Consider the following 9,068-nt stretch of genomic DNA (forward strand, 5'->3'; position numbering starts at 1 on the left):
TTACAAATCATTAATGCAAGTTTTGGGGGGAAATTTCTTTTTTCAAAACTATCATACTTTTATATATATAAAGATGCAAATTACAAAATGTAAATTATTAATGCAATAAGTACTAAATGCAAATCATTAATGCAAGTTTTGGGGAAAAATTTCTTTTTCCAAAACTATCATACTTTTATATATATAAAGATGCAAATTACAAAATGTAAATTATTAATGCAATACGTACTAAATGCAAATCATTAATGCAAGTTTTGGGGGAAAAATTTATTACTACTTATTACTTCAAAGCAATTGAAAATTTTAAATTATTAATGCAAATTACAAAATGTAAATTATTAATACAATAAGTATTAATTGCAAATCATTAATTAATGCAAGTTTTAGGAGGAAATTTCTTTTTTTAAGACTATCTTACTTTTATATATATAAAGATTTTGCAATTAATTTAAATTAAAATTTTAATTTCTTTTTAAGAGTTTATATTTCTTTTTATTAATTTAATTCAATTTAATTTTAATTTTGATTTATGTAATTTTAATTTTGAATTATTTAATTACTTTTAAATTTAGCGGCGATTAAAAACCGCTGCAAAATTAAAATTTTTAATGAATTTTATGACGATTTTTAAAAACCATCACAAATGTTAATTTAATTTTAATTATAAATTATTTAATTGTTTTTTAATTTAGCGGCTGTTTTTAAAAACCGCCGCAAATGTTAATTTAATTTTAATTATAAATTATTTAATTTTTTTAATTTAGCGGCAGTTTTATTTTTAAAACCGCCGCTAAATTAAATTTTTCATGAATTTTGAGGTGATTTTTCAAAACCGCTGCAAATGTATTTTAATTTTAATTTTGATTTATTTAATTATTTTTTAATTTAGCGACAGTTTTTCAAAAATCACTGCTAAATTTAATTTAATTTTTTAATTATTTAATTATTTTCTAAGGTTAACGACGATTTTTTGAAAACTGCCGTAAAATTGAATGTTTTAATGAATTTTACGTCGATTTTTCAAAACCGTCGCAAAATGTTAAAAAAGCCTTCGCTAAAATAGTATTTTGTAGCGGTTTACAAACCACCACAAAATTCCATTTTTGCGGCAGTTTAAAAAACCACCACAAAAAAAAATCGTCACTAAAAATCAATTTTTTTGTAGTGATCGTATGTGTCAGGCGTGTTTTCTGCATGTGAAGATTGTTCTTGATACACCGTGCATGATGGACTTGAAATAAAAAAAAAAAAAAAAAGAAAGATTTTTGGGAATTCCCTTATAGTGACACGCCTGTGTAAGGCGGGGTGTTACAGATCATATACATACACTCGCATTATCTCTGTGACATTAGACATTCATTTGGATATTTCTCTTAGACCATTATCTAACTTAGGTATCGGAGGGCCCGCATAAGGGAGTCTCCTGCTTACCTTTCTGATTTTCATTTGTGATCGCAAGCTACGTTCTAGCCTAGCTCATTAGTGGGACCAACAACCCTTTCACCCGAAAACCTATCAGGGCCTCTTTCTCCTGATTCCCAAAGGCCCATCCAGGAACCCCATCACAATTATTTATTGTTAGCCAAGGAAAATGACTCTTGACAGAAGCCTCCGATGACTTATCTGGGTTCCTGCCTCATTGGGTTCTGGCCCTTACCTGTTCCAGATCCATTTGACCTCGCTCGTGGTATCTCGAACCCTTTTTCGTGGTGAAGGACTCTCATTTGTCTGATCCTAAGATAAATAAATTTAATTGTTGTAATTAAGCAACAATACTAATACTCAAACATCAAATATGAAATATAGAAAACATTATTCTACAAAACACTCATGCCTTATCTGTAGGATGATCCCAAAGAAAAACATATTAAAAGACATATCAATAAAACATATGGCTAAAATAATTTTAACACATATGAGACATTGATAGATAGATCATACTAAAAGATAGTTATCTATCAAAAATTTTTTATCTTATATATTCTCAAGGCAGACTCAACATATATTCTATCAAGATAGACTTAACATATCCTAAGAAAAATGCTAAAGAGGAATAAAATAAATTCCTCATATATTAAAACTATCGAAACAAGCTTAACAAAAACAAATGAAGGCATTAAAGTTTTGGCATAATGTTGTCATCATCAAAACATTTAAAACATGAAACTCAATAGGGTTTTTTGGGGTGACCAGTTACTACCGCAAGTTCCTACAGCACTATGGAAAGATTTTATTAATCACTTAAAACCTAGCAAGTATACTAGTTCGCATCAAGTAATATAATAGATTTGAGTCCTAGTATTGATCACTCAATGACTAACCTATTTAACTATTGAAATTATGAAATTATGTATTTTAAGTTAAACTTATTAAATATTGAGAATTAAATTAAACTAATTAATTAAAATAATAAAATAAAATTGGGTTAGATAACAACTCAAATAAAAGAAATGAATGGATTTTAATAACTATGACATATGTATGAACCTAGTTATATAGTGAAAATAATGGATTTTATATGAATGCATTGATAAATTGAGTACGCCACAGCAAAATTTTCTAATGCATTATTCGTCATCCTATTTCTAAGTTATAATGAGTTTATTCCCATTAAATAACTTCATATATCTCTATGAAAGTTTAATTAAATGAAAATGCATTATGATTTGTGAAATTCCTAATTTATAGTGAAACTTGTGAGTCACCTTATTGCTAAAGTCGCACAAAGAAACTGAATTCTATCTCTAGTCAGTTTATTTTATGGTGTATGATACCTATGATTCAATCTCCTGTCTCCTCTCAGTCTCAAAATTAAGCATCAAATCATGTAAATAATGGCCAATTATTCACAAGTATTAAATCCAATACCACACAACTTAATATAATCCAAATTATTTAGGGGTCCGTTTGGCAAAGCAGTTTGACCGCTTATAAGCTATTAGTGTAGCTTTTCAGCTGTCAAGCTTTTATAATTAAGTGTTTGACAAACCCAAATAGCTTAAACGCTTTATAGCTTGAATGCTATTTGAATAGCTTTTACAAAAGCTCCTTCCCCTTAGCTTTTGCAAATCGCTGGTGGAGAAAAAGTTGCGTTGACCATGGAAATTATCAATTTATTCTCAACAAAAACATCAATTTCCAACCCATATCCTTCTTCTTCAAGCCTCTACAACCAATTTCCCACACCGCCACTATCGCTCGTCGCCATCCGCCTCGTCATCGCCCCCACCGTCACCTCCAGCCCTTCTTAGTAATCGTCGCCCAGTTTAGCCGCCACAAATCGTCTTAGTCCCGCTACCGCCAGCGCCGCCTCTGCTTCCAGATCCGCTGTAGCAAGCCAACCAGCGCCGTTGTGTCGCCTCCTCTTGCGATCGCCTCCTGCGTCGTCGTCGTCCCCTCCTACGCCGTTGCCCATCTCCTTTTCCGTTGCCAGCCTTCTTCTTCACTTCTTCATTGTGTATATATGCATATATATATATATAACACGTAATAATATATATTTAGTTTGTATATAACATATATAGCATAATATATATGTTATATTATATATAATAATTTTAATTTTTTTTAAAATTATATTTTCTAAATTTTATTTGTATTATTCAATATCATGTCTATTTTAGTCTTTTTGTTAAGTTTTTAACAACTTATCAGTTTTTATAAACCAAACACATAATTTTACACTAATAGCTTAAAAGCACATGTATCCAAACACGTTATCAGCTTAAACGCTATCTAATTTAAACGCTATTACACAACTTAAGCACTACCCAACTTTTCAGCTACCAAAAAAAAGTGTAGCCAAACTAAGCCCTAATCATAAAAAATGCACCATCATAGTTTCGATTATAACATGGCCTTAGTTTAATAAATTAGTTCATGATATAATTAATTAAAATCAACAGTAAAAGTGAGAAATAATTAAACAAAGAGGAAGAAGAAGCTTCTGCCCAGGTCTGAAACAGATACAGAACGGAATCCGAACCAGCTGCTGCTCGCCCGCGTTGCCTTCTGCTTTGCTGCTGTGCACGTGATCTGCCTTGCTGTGCGCCTTGTTGCTGGCTTTGCGTGGGTGAGGTGGCTGCTGTTTGTCTTGCTTGCTGCGTGGGCAACGTTTGCCTCCTGCAGTGCGCAGCCAGCTGCTGCCTTGTTGGAGCCCGGCGAGTGGCTGCGTGAGGCTTGCGAGTGCGACCAGTTGCTGTCTGCTCTGTTCTTCTCTCCATTCAATTCACCCTTTTTGTTGCTTCCTCTCTTTTCTTGATTCCGCGGCTTCCTCTGTTTGCTATTTTCGGCCGCCGCTCAAGTCTTCTGTCTTCCCCCTCTCTTCGTTTCCAATTCTTCTGTTTATGATTATTATATATATATATATAAATGCAAATTATTTAATTCTACTCCACCACTGTCTCCAATTGCCGCTTCCAATTTATTATATTTTATTTCTCTCTAATTGCTTCATTGTTCTTCCAATTCCAATCTTTTAATTTATTAATTATTAATTATATTATAATATAATTTTAAAATTAACATTATAAATTAATTAATTAATTTTTAAATTAATTAACTTATGGACAATCATGATTACACTTTGCCTTGGCTCTTTGTAGTGAGTGCATATGTGGATTCCGGAGAAGTAATTGCTTGTTCTTTTCATTAGGGCCATCCCATCACCTTCCCCTTTCTCTTCCCATTTTGGAAATTGCTTTACACCTGATTTTCTAATGCTATATGGTGCAGTTGTTGGTTTGAAATTGAGTTCTGTGAGTGAATGAGAGGAGAGGCTCCTGTTGGTTGATACGTAGCAGTATCTTCAGACAGACAGCAATACCTGTTTTGAAGATAAACTGACTGTCTCTTGAAGGGAGTTTGCTCCTTTTTTACTTTTTTTTACCTTGTTTAATTTCTTTTCCAAGTGCACCAGTGAGCGTTGCAGTTACTTTGCCCGTTTCTCTGAGACATAATTGTCTTTTCATGACAACATGCATAACAGTTGTTATTGGAAAAAACAATGCAATGGTGATAAGTGATAACACTCCATCTTGATGGTGTTATGTGTTTAGATTTTAAATGTCTGATAATTTGAAATTTGACCACCACCCATGTTTATGGTGGTATATGACGTAAATCTATGATATCAAATCAAGCAATAATGGAGAGATTTGACCACCACCCATGCTTATTGTGAGACAAGCATGAGGGATTTGACCACAAATCTATGATATCAAATCAAGCAATAATGGAGAGATTTGACCACCACCCATGCTTATTGTGAGACAAGCATGAGGGATTTGACCACCCCCCAAGCCAAGCCAAGCCATGGCTTAAAACTGCTTGCCAATTAAACGACTCCAACTACCTCCACTTCGAACACCCAAGTCTTTCTTTAGTTTTTATTATTTTTTATTTCATTTACAGAATAAAATATTATTATGATTGACAATTACAATATATTTTTAATTTTACATTTAACTTTTTTCATTTATGTATAGTTGCTCATCTTAACCTCTTTTTTTTTTTTTTTGCTTTGGTCATTGGAGACCTAACTTATCAAAGATTACCGATGAGTCATTTGACCGATCATCATTGAGTTGACCTAAGTCGTGACAATATAACTCATTGATGACAATTATAAACATATCACTCTCATAACTTGATTAATTTCATCCTATAGGGCCAATTGCTTAGTTAGGGTAGGATGAAATTGATGATGCTGATGATGGAAGCAATTGGCCCTATAGATATAGAAGCACTTCAACTTATAATCATAGTACTAAAGTACAGTAATGAAAGCAAACATGCTCCTATGATCTACCTAAAAAATGCATACAGCAAGGTGAGATGGAAGTTGGGCCAAGCTCATTGGTTTGGCTGCTTACTGCTAAGATACAAATTATTAAGTAAAAAAAACATATCCTAAGTGGTCTTTAGGGCCAAAAAGGTCTTATTGTTTTCCTTTCCAACGCAGTTCCTAACACCCACTTGGGCTCCCTACTCCTTTAGTGGAAGAGAGAGACGTGGCAATTCGATCTATCATCCTTCAAGGCCCCCTATATCTGCACCTATAAATATTGGGTTTCATATGTGAGCTTCCCATCCCAAAACTTTCTCTTTATTTATTTTCTTCTTAGACAATAGCTGTCTTTCTTATATTGCACTGTGATTTTCTGATCTAGATAACAATGGGTTTTGCAGCTAAAAGCTATTGCTCACTTCTTTGCATGTTGGTTCTTTTGATTACAATTTGTTATTCTCAGGGTATAGTTATGTGTCTTCTAGAACAATCTATTACGGCAGTCCTGATAACTTAGGAACTTCAAGTATGTATTACACTAATCTATTATCATAAGCACACGATACTTTGTACATGTGTGTACTGTGCGTTTATTTATATTGATAATCTTACTACAAAAACTAATATGTGTTTGATGATATCAATTTAGCTGGGGCTTGCGGGTATGAAGAATTTGGACGAAGAGTCAATGGTGCCAACGTGGCAGGGGTTTCCATGCTGTACATGAATGGATCTGGCTGTGGTGCATGCTATCAGGTAATTCAATGCCAAGTTATCACTTGTCCAAAAAACCTATGCAACTATAGGGATGGACTAGGACAAACTAAGATAAGGTGCATTAATTTACACACAAATAAAGCACACCGCATATTAGAGGAGACCTACACTTGTAATAAGACTTGACTTTAACCCATCAAGTCCTGAAATTCGTACAAGTCGGTAGTGATTGTGGTGCTCATGACTAACAATGTTAAAAGTGCAAAAACTTTATACTATGCTTTTTCTATAAGACAATAAACTGGCAACCTGTAAAATGTCATTCTTGCATGCAGTTGCTTTCGGAGACAAAAGCGTAAAATAATATTTAATACTGAAAAGTTTACCTACTACAGGTTAGATGCAACATACCCAAACTTTGCAGTGATGATGGAGTGAAGGTACTGGTCACAGATTATGAAGAATGAGATAGGACAAACTTCATCCTCAGCACTCGTGCCTATGCAAGATTGGCTATTCCAAACGCAGCCTCGAAGATTTTTCATTTTGCCGTAGTTGACATTGAATACCAAAGAATTCCTTATCGGTACCCAGGTTACAACCTCAAAGTCAAGGTTCACGAGTACAGCAAGTTCTCGGAGTATCTGACTGTGGTTGCATTGTACCAAACTGACATATATGACATCACTGATGTGGAAGTGTGGCAGGTACAATCATGTAAATAGAATTCAGTATGTAGTTTAATGGATATAATAAGCAATTTAATATAGTTTTTGCAACTGATATCAATTTGAATTAGGTTGATTGGTTAGTTGATCAATGTTATTTTCTTGTTGATTTTGTTGCAGGAAGATGACCTAGAATGGAAGTGCATGAGGAGGGCCTTCAGTACAGTATGGGACCTACCCAACCCACCATCTGGTCCACTTACATTCAGGGCCCAAGTGAGTGACAGCGGAGACACAAAATGGGTGCAAATGACAGATGTCGTTCCCAGTGAATGAAAGGCTAGGGTTGTGTGTGACACACCCATTCAGCTCTCTTAAACAAACCCCTACCCTGCAAACTCCCTATCCTTATATATAGAATAATTATCAAAAAGTTGTAGACAAGCTCCTACTTGCATATTAAGTATTAGTTCCCAGTAGTTTTGATTCACAATAGTAGTGTTTGTTCTCTAGACTAGAGCTAGTATTCTGCTGCTTTCTCGATAAAGGGTTGGTTTGTACCATGTTGAAGGATAAAAGTTTGCTTATCAAATCTATATATCAATGGTTGTATAAGATTCCAAAAGAGAATTGATCACCATGCAAGATAGTTTGAACGGGAAACAAAAACTGTAGGATTTTGATGACAGCCGGGAAATCAATTCAAATGATACTCATATGCAAGCAATGAATTTGTAGCATGTTCGGCCCTTTTTGTACTACAATGTCACTGCAGAATAAAATATAGAAATTGGAAGACAAGTGTATTAGAGGAATATAAAATAGGAATTGGAAGAGATAAGTGTGTATTCTATATTCCATATTCACACTAACGTATGTCCAGGAGAATATATACAAGACTTTTCTAACCAATTAGGTAACTAACAAATATAGAAAGATTAACCAAGCAAATACAACAGAATCCTGAACATATACAGAAACTATTCTAAATATTCTATCATTGACAGCCACAGAGTCCATGGCATATGCAGAATCTGTGACAGCACTATACTACACTACAGTGGCTGATCTTGGTTGTTTATTCTCCTAAAACACTGCAGAAGTCTGGTAATCGAAGCCTTTGCTTTCAGTGCAACCTCTGCTCATGGTTGTAAAAAACTATTTAGTATCTCAGAGTGTAACAACTCGTTGTTGAGTCTATGTCATGATTAATGTTTTTATTTTATTTTGGTGTATAGATATATATATATATCATGGTTTATAAAGAATTTTAAACTGTAGAAATTTAATAAAATGAGTTGAGTTTAATGAATAGGGATTGACTAATGTGAAAAACCCAAAAAAAGACATGGAATGGTTACAAATTTAAATAAAACCCATTTTAAATGGATTGAGCATAAACCATGCGTGGGTTGTATATTTAAAATAAAATGGGTTGGGCCAAATTGGAAAATAAATTCTTTGGGCCTAAGGTGAATTGAGCTTAATTAAATGATTTGGATTAATAGGTTGGCCTTGAGACCGTTTGCAAAATAATAAGATAAATTTAAATAAAAATATAATTAATTGTGAAATATTTAAAAGGGATATGAGAATAATTGTTGTTGTGTGTGCAAGTGAAAGACAAAAGGGTCATTTGACAAGGGAGGAGACATATGGCCATGTCTTTCCCCATTTTCCTCTCCTTTGTCTCTAGATCATTCTTCTTCTCTCTTTCCTTCCCCTCCCCCGACAAATCTTCTTCTTATTCTTCTTGGTTTTGTTCTTCTTCTTCTTCTTCTTTTGCTTCTTTTGCTTCTCAATTTTCATCTTCTTCATCTTTTGGCTTGGAGCTTCAAGGGAGAATTTTCAAGTTTGGAAGAAACACTACAAGAAATTTGACTTTTAGTGACCAC

At 33.7% G+C, this 9,068-nt stretch overlaps 1 pseudogene; it reads left to right on the forward strand.

Moving 5' to 3' along the window:
• The first annotated feature begins 6,176 nt into the window (after nucleotides 1–6,176).
• Nucleotides 6,177–7,779, forward strand: LOC127813600 (expansin-like B1; annotated as a pseudogene).
• Nucleotides 7,780–9,068: the final 1,289 nt, after the last annotated feature.

Source organism: Diospyros lotus, chromosome 11 (assembly GCF_014633365.1).
Source record: "Diospyros lotus cultivar Yz01 chromosome 11, ASM1463336v1, whole genome shotgun sequence".
NCBI classification, from domain to species: domain Eukaryota; kingdom Viridiplantae; phylum Streptophyta; class Magnoliopsida; order Ericales; family Ebenaceae; genus Diospyros; species Diospyros lotus.